The sequence below is a fragment of the Aythya marila genome, assembly GCF_965140915.1.
Source record: "Aythya marila genome assembly, chromosome: 10".
Classification (NCBI taxonomy): Eukaryota; Metazoa; Chordata; class Aves; order Anseriformes; family Anatidae; genus Aythya; species Aythya marila.
In genome coordinates, this window is record NC_139051.1 from 3915838 (window position 1) to 3929751 (window position 13914).

Consider the following 13914-nt stretch of genomic DNA (forward strand, 5'->3'; position numbering starts at 1 on the left):
AAGCAGCACAGTCTGCTCCAGCTGAAAACAAACATGATTCTTACTGGTAAACAGTGATTTTAAACAGTAGCCCCATAAACAACAGCCTTACAGATGAAAGCTGTCTAATTCTCCCTTGATAGCATTTCAATAACACCACTATTGACTTGCCTACCCTATTGCATGCTGACAGAAGGAGTTATTTTGACAAGCAGAAAGAGAAACTTCAACTAGCTGCCTACTGACTGCAAGTTATTTGTATTCTCTGATGTGTTATCTACTGGAAGTATGTGCCGAGAGCATTCATCTGGTAGAACAGACTCCCAAGAACTTAAGTTCTCCACAGTGTTCAAACTAATCAGCTCTAGTATCAGAATTTTTTCATTTAAAAAAATCCCATTTCAAGACACACATTGTCTGTGAACTGTGCCACTCATGCATATAGACAGGTTCAGATTTCCCCTCTGTCTCCTCATTTCTGTCATCCCAATAATTTGAGTCTATTCCTTCTTTCTTATTATTCCTTCTTTCCTGAGAAGAGCTACTGAACTTGCATCACTCGCTTATCCCAGTGCAAAAGTCAGAGCCTGCATGGGGGGGGAGGTGGGACAGCATTTCTGCATTTTCTAGAGCTATTCCATATATAAAAAGTTACCAACTTTTCTTTTTCTTTGCTGTTGTCCCAACCTCCAAGCATCCCCAGAAACACATAGTGATTCAATGACTGTGAGTATTGCTTCCATCCACAGAAACATAGAAAAGGCTGTGCACAATTGTCTTTTCCTTGTGCTTTCAGGATTAGGAATTTAGTCAACACTGACACAGAGTCTGTAGGTAACAGAACTTAGGGTCTGCTTCTTAAAGAGAAAAAATAAGAGCTGTTGGAGGATGTGCTTTATGCTCCCCAAAGCAAAATTTAAAAATCTCTATTGATCAAAGAGTTAACCGTCAAATATTACATCTTACACTGTAACGGGGTGATTTATAAGAGACCTAAAGAAACTATAAAAGGAAATAATACTCTGACCTATTGCTTAACACTGGCAAGTCAACACACATAATGCTTGTTTAAAGCCCTGGTTCATGCGATTCCTGACAGTCGCCCTTATTGAGTGGCTGAAGCCCTCAGGTACAGACTGCAGTCTTATTCCCCAGCACTATCCCTTAATACCTGTCTAGATATAACACTCTTTTTGTGCTATCATTTTAATTGAATACTAAAAAATAATAGTTCACTGAATGCAAGATTTACTGTAACACATAAAAATAAAATGACAATAAAGTCATACACATAAATTAGGTGAGAAGCCCTGTAATCTAGTCTGTATCAATGCTGTATTTTCTTTCATGTCAATGTCTCATTCTTCATCTCCTTTGAAGTGCAATAAATTACCAGTATTGGTAAATATTTATATTCAGTTCTGCAGCATTGAGATACTGACAGTTAATATAAGTCTTCTAAAAAAAAAAAAAACCTCCCATCTTCCTGAGACAACACAAATATTTATCATATATGCCTTTCTGATCATTTAAGTCTTTTGGGGAATGAGTTTTAGGATTATCTTTACTCTTCTCTCAACAACTTTTAGCTAAGAAAGCTACAACAAATTAGGACTCCGATAGCCGCATACATACCAGCTAAAATCAATAGCTTTAATTTTCACATTTAAACCTACAATTTTCATCTGACAGGCTCAGCAGGTTTTAATGCACACAACAATTTACTTTTACTGTTTTAATTGTTTTTAGTCAATCACTTTTATTGCTTCTCTGCGTCTGACTAAACAAATTAATAGAGCTATGTTCATAAATGATTACTTGGTGAAATGGCTTAGTAGATACATTTGCCAGTTTCACCTTCGATTACTGCCAACATTAGTAATATTTATACCAAAAGGTACACTTATTCAGGTCCTATAATTAAGTGAGCAACAGGAACAGATATGGCCAAAAAATCTATTTTGTGAGCTCCACAGTACCAAATTTCATCTTTCTAGCAGCGTTGTCTCCAGGACAAATGAAAACCATCAAGACCTGCCTGCAGAGTGGGCCAAAAGGCTTCTGGATCACAGAAGGACTCCTGCTTATATTCTTGCATCACCTTTTGGTTGAGAAAAAACGGTGCACGTACTCACTGAAGCAGGAGATCCTGATACACTGAATGAAACCCAGGGTCAGTCTGATGGATCCTCAGCTTTTCTGTCTAAATTTAGACGAGTAAGGCTCACTTGGCCAGAAAGAACACACAACCCTTCCACACACACAAGACAAATTACCCTAGCCAGTCAGCTAGAAGGACCTTCACCTGAGATGCTCAAACCCTGAGCTCTAGATCTTGTTCCTTAATTCCTATTTGATTTAATTTAATCTAATGGGAGAGACCACCATAGAAACAGAAGCTAAAACCAAAGCACCTTTCATCACAAGCTCCAAAGTCAGGGTCCCTCTGGCCAGAAACATTTTGGTGTCTTTCAAGAGGCAGGCAGGAGAACACCACTGAGACCAGCCTCCAGCCCAGGCTTGGGTCTTTTGCCAGCAGTATGAGAAGGGCTTGAGACTGGGCCACAAACACCATGAGGGAGAGGCCCTGAGCGGTGGGGAAACACCCCGGGGCACCACGGAGCACCCCGTGCTGAGCACAGACCCACACGCATGGCTCTCCACAAGCACCCAGACACGCTCCTCCAGCACTTCGGTGCTTCAGCCACAAGTAACGTGCCCATTCCTCCTTCTGCCCACACCTACTTTATCAGCACTTCTGTGGTACATCGAAGACTAAGCAAACACATCTCATGATTTTGGGAGAGTCAGTCCTTTCCTGTCATTATGTTTGTTAAACAATAAACATCTTGCCTTGTGAGAGGAGAAATATTTACTTACAAAGCTCTCCTGCCCACATTTTCTGAGTGTGTTCCATCTTTTGATTAGCCCCAGAGTACTAAACCAGCTGCTGCTTTTGTAGAAAAGCTAAAAATGATTCTACATTGGTCAAAACTGCTGACATCAAACTAGTTTTTCTTTTAATATTCCTACATTATATCACTCATATTTGATTTAAACCTTCATTGAACACATGCCCTCAGAACCATTCTGGGTTTAAAGCTGTAGGAAACTGATAAACTGCATAGCGTGGTCAAAAGGCTTTTTACTACTCTTTTAGAAACCTGCATAATGTTATATGAAAGAGCCCCGATTGCTGGCTGAGGCTGCTAGATACCTCATGAATATAAACCAAATATATTAATTCTTTCAGTCCCTAAGCTACCAAGCCAACACTCTACTGCAACAATAGGAAAATCATAGAAAGTATGTATCGCGTCAGGAATGTGTCGTTCCACACCTGTAAACTGCGAAGAATGAAATCTGTTTATCTCCTGTTGAGGTCCATGCAAAAATGCAGTTCAGATTTGTTTCAGGGCTACCCATTTTCCTTGAATCAGTTCCTCAGTCTAAATAGATATCACTCTTATTATAAGTTGCTTGGGATTGAACAGTTTCAGACCCACATGCAGTTTTCACAAACACTCCCCTTACTGATGTTTGGATGGCACACCCTAGAGTACGCCCATGTTCAGGACTCTTCAATAAAAAGCTAAGTCTAAGAATGCTAAATAACCTAATCTTCCATCACAGATTATCCGAGCTGCTGCTGCTCTCAGCAGAGACAACAGGAAGAGCAGATAAAGCCAGAGGTGGGAACAGTACATCCACCCACAGCCAGATACATCCCTTTTGATCAAAGTCACCCACTGCCTACCACAGCAGAGAGAAGTGATCAGCAAACCCACAGTCACCACAGCCTGGGCACATCTGTATTCCTGTGAAAAAGAGCTAGCAAGGGGTCATCTTAACTCTGCACCCTGTATGGCAGTGCAAAGCAGCAAAAAAAAAGCTATTTACTCATTTAGGTTTTTGCTGGCCAACACCCTTGGGTGTCCCACAGAACCTTTTGCAGAATGACTAAAATGGTATCCGAGTGTGACCCTGAATTACTCTGTACAAAATGCCCTCGTGTACCATTGGGATGGCCCATTTGCACTTTTCACATGTCCCAGCTGAAGTACAGTTAATATTTCCATCACCTAATGACAGCATTCCATAAACTGACAGAATTAGTGGTACAATCTGATTTTAAAGGCCAGTTTTCAAACAAGACCAGACCTGTTGAAACACTGCTCTTGATCACTTGTCCTATGATACCAGAAGACCCCAACCTAAAATCAGGCTACACTGCACTAGCCATACCATGCAGAAAAGCCTTTAGGTTCCTGTCAATGCAGCCCAAATAAATAGGACAAGCAGGACCAGGCAATTAAAATAAATAGCTTGCCCCAGGACACATAGAAAGTTTATGTCTGAACAAAGAAGCAGATACAGACTTCTTGATTTCCAGTCCCTTACATTCAATGCCATCCCTTCTCACTCTAAAAAATAACTACATGAGAAGCAAGGCATCAGCCCACAGCGTTACTGTCAGGCAGCTCTCCCAGCAAGGCAGAGCTACACCGAAGACCAACCTGGCCCACGGGATTGAGCTGGGGACAGAAGCCAAGGCTCAAACTTGCTCAAGTTTTTGAGAAGTTCACTGCTTGGCAAGAGCTTTCCTTCTGTCTCATCTACCTGAAATAGAAAAGATTTGACATCGTGCACCATGCCAAGGCCCCCCACACGTTCAATAAACTTTTACAGAGACATTACAGGGCGCATTCCTAACACACACATTAATATATTAGGAACACATTGTTTTCTTCCCCCCACCGAACTCCCTCTAGCATAGCAACTCATATGCAGCACAGAGCTCACTATAAAGTAGCCAAAATAGATGAAGAAAATCACATCCAAGCTGTAAATCATATCAGCCCATTGCAATTAAACACATTCAAACTCTAAATCCCAGAAAATAGACTTTGTAATGATACAATTGCTGACTGCATCTACCAAAAACTCTACTGCTGCCCTTCAAACGTGCTCTCCATTGCTAAGCACGCAGAAGCTACTTTACTGCCAATTCTTCCACTGATGGCACATTTTATTGACAAAATACAGCTGAGCCACCTAAAGCAATTTCAGCTACAGAGTAACCTTTCACACAAGAAGCTAACCAGCTCTTTCATCCATTTGCAGTAGGTTTAGATTAGCAAACACCACACACAAATTCAGATCCTTTGAACAGCCTCGTGTCAGTTGACGGTTAAGGACAGGGTAATGCTGTAACAGTATTTTATTCTCCCAGTTCTGGGAAGCAAAGCCTTCTTTCCTCAAAAGTAAGAGGTTTGGATTCCTACTCCACCACAAACTATTTGATCTACACGCGTTTTCTCCCCTTTTCCAGTTTCCCCTTTTATTGTCTCACTGCTTTCCACATCAGAAGTTTCTCTTACACTTCTTAGTTTAAATAATGCCATTAGAAAAAAGAAAAAAAAAAAAAAGTTTCACAGTCTTCCCAGAGGCTTAAAAAGTACCAGATGTACACAAGTTCATCAGGAGCACAACCCCTGGCACTGGCATTGCTGTGCATAGCAGCTAGATAGCAAAAGGGAGGCTGCGCTGCTACAGTCAGCCAAATTCCCCATCAAATAAATATTATCACTTCTAAAACCAGGAGGCTGCAGTATAAAATTCTCTTAAATACAGCTGTATAAAGGGGGAAAGAATTTGCTCTGTATTACAGAACAAATCACAAATCATAAAACATGTCAAGACTCAGAGTTCTTCATTAGAGAAGTTTGCTAGGAAGATAAAGTTTTAGAAACTGCTTTTACTGGGCTTAATCCTGCATTCCTGTCAAGTGTGTCCTTCTCCTGAGTTTGTCTGATCAAAGATCTTACGGTTGACCTCTCAGATTTTGTCCATCGATCACTCCAAGTGTTAACTCAAAGTGTCAGTTTACTACCAGCTGCTCTTAACATCTGTCCAGTGCTGACTGTCCCGCCATCTCCAGCTCTGTGTGCGTGGAGAACTCCAGGGCTTGGTGGGAAGGGGCAGAGACCATCGAGCAGCACGTGTCCCACGGACTCCTGCCTAAAGCACTTGCTCTACCAGGCAGCCTGCTGGAGGAAGAGAAATTCACTAATGTAGCAGTGTAAGCCCCAAGCAGACTGCTACAGAAGTGCAGCTGAGCAGTGCCTGGCATCACCCTGCAAGTTTCCACAGCAGCATTAGGCACCCACGAGTGCAAATACCTACGGCATGAAAGCAGCCAGAGCCTCGCACAAGCAGCTCATGTGGTTCAGCTCCATTCTCAGACAGAGAGCACGCACAGGAGTGCCAGACGCAGCAGCTAGCAATCTGCCACTAATTGCAGAAGAATGATACATCTGCAACAGAGATTTATCCCTGCAGAAGGTGCTACATGGGGAAATCATTTCAGCCACAGGAGGTTGGCTGACTTCTCTCAGACTTTTTAATTAACCCCATGAAAAAGAATTCAGGACTCACACCTAAGACCCCTCTAGGGTTCACAGATCAAACCCAGTTTGTTTCAGGATGTACAAGCAAGCTGAAGCTGCTGCTATCCCAGATGAGCTGTTTTATTCACAGCTCAGTTGGAAAGAGCAAAACCTGGTTATTTATTCCTACATGCTAGGAACCAACCAAAGTCACAGTTAAAAATAACACTAAAATCAAAGCCAGGTCTGACAGCAGAATGCCACATAAAAAGAACAAATCCATAGGGTACTTGCCCAGGCCAGGAAGGCACACGGAGCAGCAGAAGTCGGGGAGCACACAGGGTAGGTCGTGCTATCACACCTGATGGCTGGACACTTGTTTCTCCTGGCTGTGCAGCCGTACCGGGTCACATACAGCGAGCTCAGACACTTGTTGCATGGCTCTTTTGGAGATCACAGATGTACCAGATGGCTGGCAAGAGAGCTCACCTGTTCCTCTGCCTGTGCTTTTCAGTTCACCTGCACAACATCAAAACATTTATTTTAAGCTCCATGAACCACATGGTTCATACCTTATTATTTTTTTTAAATGTACTCCACTTCCCCAAGGTCACCTCATTACTTTCTGCATAACCCAATGGTAACACAACAATCCTGTGCTGGGCCTGAGAAACCACTGCAAAATTGCTTGCTAATGACTCATGAGCAATGAGGAAAATATACTTCTGTTTGGAAGCAAGTGTGCTAGTTGTGTTCCTTCTCTCATTAACAAAAGCTGATCAAAGCCACACTGCTCCCTCAAGATGCTGCACTCCTTAAGCTATTGCAGCTTCCTAAAAGACAGCAGTGGCTCACGCCCAAACAGCTAACATACAACAGGCCATTTTCATATAACACTGAGGGGAAGGCTGTTGATCTCTCTGTGATCTGAAGGTCTGGCCAGATCAGAACTACTCAGCCCCAATTCAGCTGGGGTCATTTCAGAGCCATACTTCTTTTCTCCTACCCATTAGAGCAGGGTGCACCTCCCCAGCCTCAGCAAAGAGCAGCTGCTTTTCGTCAGAGCACCTCCACGGTCCTTTCTTCTCGTTTTCCACAAGGTGCCCCATGACCAAGGAGATGAGGCCTACAGTTAAAATCCCCCCTTGGTCACAAGGCACCCAACCCCGTGCCCAGGATTACAAAGTATTGTTATTAGAAGTCTTACTCCCATCTCTCTTTCCAAACCCACATCTCTCACCTGCTCGGTTAGCGTCCCAGCCGTTTTAGTAATGCATCACAGCTCACAGCTTTCATTCTGGCAAAAACAGAAAAGGCAGGTTTCATTGAATGGAAAACAGCAGCTTGATTTTCACTAAGAAGGTCAAGGACAAGACACCATCATCATTACCACTACAGAAACAAGAGAAATTTTTGTTGTTTTTTTTTTTTTTTTTTGCAGAAGCCCAGCCTCTTTCTATCCTTCTCCAGTATTGTGAGGCTGACGAGTTTCTACCGCTACCAGCTGGCAGGCACACTCCCAGCTGATGGAAATTAGATGGTAGTAGTGAAGATCTTCTCTACATACTCATGTGAAGAAAAGGGTTGCTTTCAAAGTCTTTGCTTTCTCATCGACAATTTTTTTTTTTTCTAGCTTTATTTGTATTACTGTAGAAAGTTGTGACTAGCTTATTTTATAAGTGCCTGAGGATATGCTGCTAGGCATTACAAAAATACTGACCCTTTTACAGAGATGTTGAAAAAAATGCAAAGATTAGGTTAATGTTTTTCATTATGTTCCTAAATTGGAAGTTAATTTTATTATTCAAAAATCATGCAAGAATGTAGTAATATTAAAGTTGAAGTTTCCACTGTAAATATTTTAAATGGATGGGAAGAAAAAAAAATCACGTTTAAAAGCTAGCAACTTAGCAACTACAGAATAACTTGATAATTCTCCAGGTTCAGACACAAAGACATGAGACAGCTAAATGTGCCTACAGAGGGTATTTACTCTGAGAAAGCCTGCCCAAGGGCTGTGAAACAACGGAGTCCTGCAGGAGTACCTCAGTAATGCAGAACTGCTGTGTTTAGAGAACAACGTGCGGATCACATAGCCAAGACTTCTATTTTAGCAGCGTAACGGCCAGATTTCCAAACAAAGACTCTGCACCTAGTTCTAGTCCTTGCCACACACAGACCCCTCTGAGTACATATATTTAAACAAGACAGCCAAGACCTGCAGTTAGAAAGAGAGATCTGAAGAGGAGGGCCTTTGGTACATGAAGCACAGCTCTTTGACTGAGTTGAAAGTCAAAGAGAATGTAGAAAGGAATAAATAATCAAAGGAACAGAAGTAGAAAGAAGCTGATAAGACTCTGAGAGGTACAGAGGTATTCTGATATTCCTAGAGCACCAACAAAGCAAGGCATTTCTTCTGTTGTTGAAAGTAGATTTTGTTGTAAACTATAGTATTACATAGAAAGAAATGCCTCGTAGTAACAAAAGTTGTGTATTTTCCACACAATTTTAATTTATTCCCTATACAACCGGAGAATCAGAGTTGCATGCATTTAGAACAAGAAAAAAAAAAAAAAAAAAAAAAAAGGAGCAAGTTTGGGCATCACCCAAAAGCCCTGCGATCAGAGCAGTTACTTCAGTTGGGAAATGACAGATGTCAACATCCTGCTCCCAGGTTGTTCTGGATTTATATGAATCACTCCTAGAAAAAAACATGGAGCGCAGTCATTCACCTGGGACGGGTGTGGGGTGAGGAGGCCCTGGCACCATCACATCTGAAGGCAGGGTCCTAGGTGTGGAAACTGCATGGAGTGAGGCCCATGTAAACACAGACAGTCCTTCCTCGCTAAGGTTCCCAAGGAGATAACTGGTGCCGGTGGAAAGTAGGAGTCGCTCTCTGTCTTACACATAAACAGTCATTTACCTTGACAGAGAACCTAGCCTGCCTCCTTAGCATCTGTACAAGTTAGTACTAAAGCAGAACACAGACCCACAAGTTCAGAAAAGAGCACCCAAAGTAATTGGGACTGATTTATAAGCAAAGATAAAAGTAAATATGAAACAGGTGAGGGGAGTGGCTCCAAGGGGAAAGATTTGGCACCTAAAAATGCATGCTAGAAGAACCAGGAAACTTTTAAGTATATCTTGGGGAAATGCGATGAAATAGTTTATGAAGAACACCGGGAGAAGAAAAAAACAATCCTGACAGGCAAATACCTGAGAGAACAGAATTGTCTAAAACATCTCAAGCAACTGAGCTTTATCACATCTCTTCTGAAACTAGAGTTGAAAATGCTTTAGGTAAGGAAAATAAGAGATAAAAAAGAAACTATCTCGGGACAGCATCAGCTGCATCACTTACAACTACCCTGGCACCTGGCCTCTTTCTCTGTTGTCTTCTAAATCCCTAACTCCTTTTCCTAAGCACTGTGGGCAGAAAGAATAGATCATAACCTTCTTTTGGCAGCACATCGTGCTGAGAAGCTTTCTGTTATTCAAAGTGATTTCACGAGACCCCTTCCACTTGCTGCAATTGTTTGTGTAACTTGGAGGACTGTCAAGAGGAAGACCACAGGTACAGATGTGGCGCACCGTGTCCCTTCCCTCACTTTCCTGTAGCACACTTGCTGCTGAATCCTTGCCGGGACTGGTCCAGCTTGAAGAAAGAGGAATTTAATTCCCACCCTGCTGTAGCCTGAGACACAGCACCTCCACCTGTGGGCTGGGAAGGAGCAAAGCCTCCGAAATGCTCATTGCAGGGCGGTACCCCTGTACCATCCCGGTACATGTTCTGTGTTGTAAATGCTGCATCGGAGCGTTTATTTACTCTAAAGCTCCACCTCCTGGAGGCATGGGTTAGTACCGAGGCCGCCTATCCTTCACTTGGAAGGAGGGTGCAGGCTAAAAGTGTGCAAAGGTGTGAAACTTAAAAAAGTTTGGGGCAAGATTTAAGACGGCACGAGCGCCCCAGGTTTGTGAGGTAAAAAAAAACACAGCCAAATCAATAAATAAACGAGACAAGCTCGGAAGCCGACCCCCTGATCGGGCGGGAGTCGGTTTAATTCCCCAGCGGGTAATTTCTGACAGGGTCTCGGCAGCGGCCGCCTTCAGCGCCGCGCTGGAGCCCCCCGGGGCCCGGCTGCCCCCCGTGAGGAAATGGCGGCGCCGCGCCCGGCCCGCAGCGCCCTCTGCCGGCAGCGCCTGGCCCGGAGGGAGCGGGGCTTGGCAGGCCTCTCGCCTTCAGGTCCTCACATTCTTCCTCCTGCTTGCCCTCGTGTTCCAGAGAGCAACCCCACATTTTCCTCTCCCGGGTGTCTCGTTGCACTCCTTTTGTTTTCCACAGGATTATTTAAAAACTTCAAGAAGTGCTGTTTGCCAGGCTGCAGCCTGTTTTGAATCCTTTTATCGGGTGTCCCATAGAAAACAGAATCGTTTAACTGCACAGAAATGGAGAGCTGAGAAGCAACTGCACAAGAAAAGCCCTCTTCCCCATCCTGCTTTTGAGCTCCCTTTCCTTGTCCCTCTTCTGTGATCAGTGTTCAGAGGCATGTGAACAAGTGGACCAGGAAGATTTTTGGGGCACCTCTGGAAGGACCACAGAGCCCATGGCAAGCGAGGCAGCAGCTGACATGTTTTTCTGTTGACTTCAGTACATTTCTAGTGCCTACCTCTGTTCATTTGATGTCACATCACCAAGCACATTGCAAAGACCAGTTTCACAAGCATTGGTAGCTCTGCTGCCAGGCAGTCCCAGGGCATCTCTCTACCAGATTGCTACAATACACTGGTGACAGTGAGGAGTGAATGGAGCTAAAACTGTCTGAAAACCTGAGTGTCACAGTGGGGAATCAGACCAGCCTGGGCAGCAGGAGTGACACGGCTGTAGTTGGAGCTGTTGGCTGCCACAGTTCACACATAGCCCACCAGAGCGAGCCCTGCTTCTGCTACACAAATACCAACATACACTTCTGTCACTGAAGGCCCTAACACAACCTACTGTGCTTTTTGACTAAATACAAACTAATGATGCAAAAGTAGAGCTCGATTGTTAAGATAAAGATCAGGCCTTCTGCCTTCATCAGCCCGTTAATTGTCCTTATTCCCAGCACGGTTTAAGGTCAGTTTGATTCCTGCAGGTATCTGCTCTGGATTCAGCTGTGTTACAGAGAAGACGGCATGGTAGCATAAATATCCCAGAGAGCAGGCAGAGCACAATGAAGTGAGAGGCACTTATAAAGACCTTACGAAACAAGAATTCAAAGAAATCTAAAAAAAAAATAGAAAGGGTACAAAAAATTGGAAGACAGCTGAAGGAAGACAAGAGCAGAACAGGACTCTTAAGGCAAAATCAAATACACACCACAGGACATCATGGCTCAGAAATAACTTGGGCAGAAAATGACTTGGAGATTATGGTGGACCACAAATTGAATACAGTCAAATATCACTTGGAGACATATATACAACACAGGGGAGGCATTATTCCACAGCGCTTGGGAGGCCCCAGCTGGCATCCTATGTCCTGATTTGGATTTGGCAATTTAAGGAAGGGGGAGACAACTGGGAGAAGAGCAATGGCTCAGAACAACACATAATACCAGGGAAGGTTGGAAGGATGGGGTTTGTTTAGTCTCACAGGCAGAAAACTGGGGTGGCAGGCTAAACTAATAGGATTTCCAGCGTGCAGGAGAATTGTTGGCAGGAAGTCTGTCAGCAGCCTTGTTCTCGCTAGTGTGGGAGAGGAATATCAGCTTAGTTTGCTGCCAGGATAATTTATCTTAAATATTCGGTGAAATCCTCGCTGCGGGGTCCCGGGGGCTGCCTCTCCCTGTGGGGGTCCGCAGGGACTCGGTAATTATCCTAATTCTGTTTTATGACCGTGTTTGAGGGCCCTGAGGAGCGGCCCCGCACCGCCAGGTGGCGCCGGCCGTGGCTGCAGCCGGCGGAGCCCTGCCCGGGCCCATCCGGAGGATAGACATAAATAATCCTAAACTTGCTCACAGACTGAAGCAGAACAGGAAATATTTTTCAGGTCGCAGTTTTCTGCATCCCTTAGGCTATGCATAAACTGAAGTGCAACTCCAAGTCAGTTTTCCAGCAAGGAATATTTCCTCCTAAGAGGTTTTAAAAAGTAACAGGGACTTTTGCTACAGGTAGAGGTTATCTTAGCCTTAAAAAAAATTCTATACACAGTTTTTAAATTATATATATATACACACACACTTTGTTCAAGCTAGCTGCAGACCCAAGGAGGTTTAAAAAAGCAATCCAAAGTTGTCCAGGGCCTTGTGAGCTATACAAAAAAGTGCTAATCCTGGCCTCAGAACTTCACGCAAACTCAGACAGCCGTGCACAACATAAATCTTTGTTCTGACCTCAGCCTGTGAGATTTTCCTGCAGCACCACGACCCCAGCAGGACCCCAGCCACCTCTGGGATGGGCAGCAGCGGGGCAGCCACCAGCAGGTTGGGCCTGGCAGAATAAATTAGCCCCAATTTGCAGCAACTTCTGCTCCCCTCACTGAAGGGCTCAAACTCCAGGACTTTTTTGAACATTTTAACTTCAGTGTGCTAGTATCTACAACACCATAAGCATCCTAATACTTAAAACACCAAATATATGCTCTAGTGGGAAGCTATGAGTACTGAAAACTTCAGAGCGTTTCCTGGGGTTAGAAATCAAGGCGGACAGAGAAATCTCAGATACTTTCAGGAAATGAACTTTTCTAAGTAAGTTGCTGTGGGTTTTGTTGTTTTCTACTGTCAAGAGCCTAGGTGAGGGCTGACGTTTACCTTGCAGTCTGAGAAGTAAACTCCATCACATTTATATTCTAACTCCACATAACAGTTTTGTTTTTAAATAGGAAATACACCTGTGAACAATATAAAGCACCTGCTCTGTGGTTTCTTGGGTTTAACCACACGCTTCCTTCATGAATGGAAACAGAATGACCGAGTCTGTCTAAATCTCTGTATAGAGAAACCTGCTGTGTGGTACATGTAGCTACAAAACTAAGCACCCAGATTTAGAAAATAGATTCAACACCACAGCTCCACTCACCCTGAGAAGCAGCTGCCTGTATATTTAGTGGCACACAGTGCTTCTGACAATTTGGGGAAAAAAAAAATAGTATATGCAGCCTTTAAATGTAGGTACATATTTAGTATTAAGATGCTTACTGTGACATTAAATCACCATTTCAGTTTTTATTAGCTATTGAACAAAAATAAGTAATATTGGCAGATACACAAATTGATCCATACCTCAAAGTTCTTCAAGTCTTTATGACTGTGGCACTAGTGCTGCCGAAACAAACTTATCAGTGGGTCACAGGTGCTTTAAGAACAATTTTATTGACAATATCTCCACAAATAAACATTCTAAAGAAAAATTCAGAAATCTCTAAACTTAGAAAATTTAAAATTTTGTTCTCACTGGCAAAATATTCCCTGCCAAGAAATGAATGAGAAATGTAAAATGTCACTACATTTTTGAACTTCCCTAATTCCAACATTTTGGTTCAGTCCTTTCATTTTATAATACACAT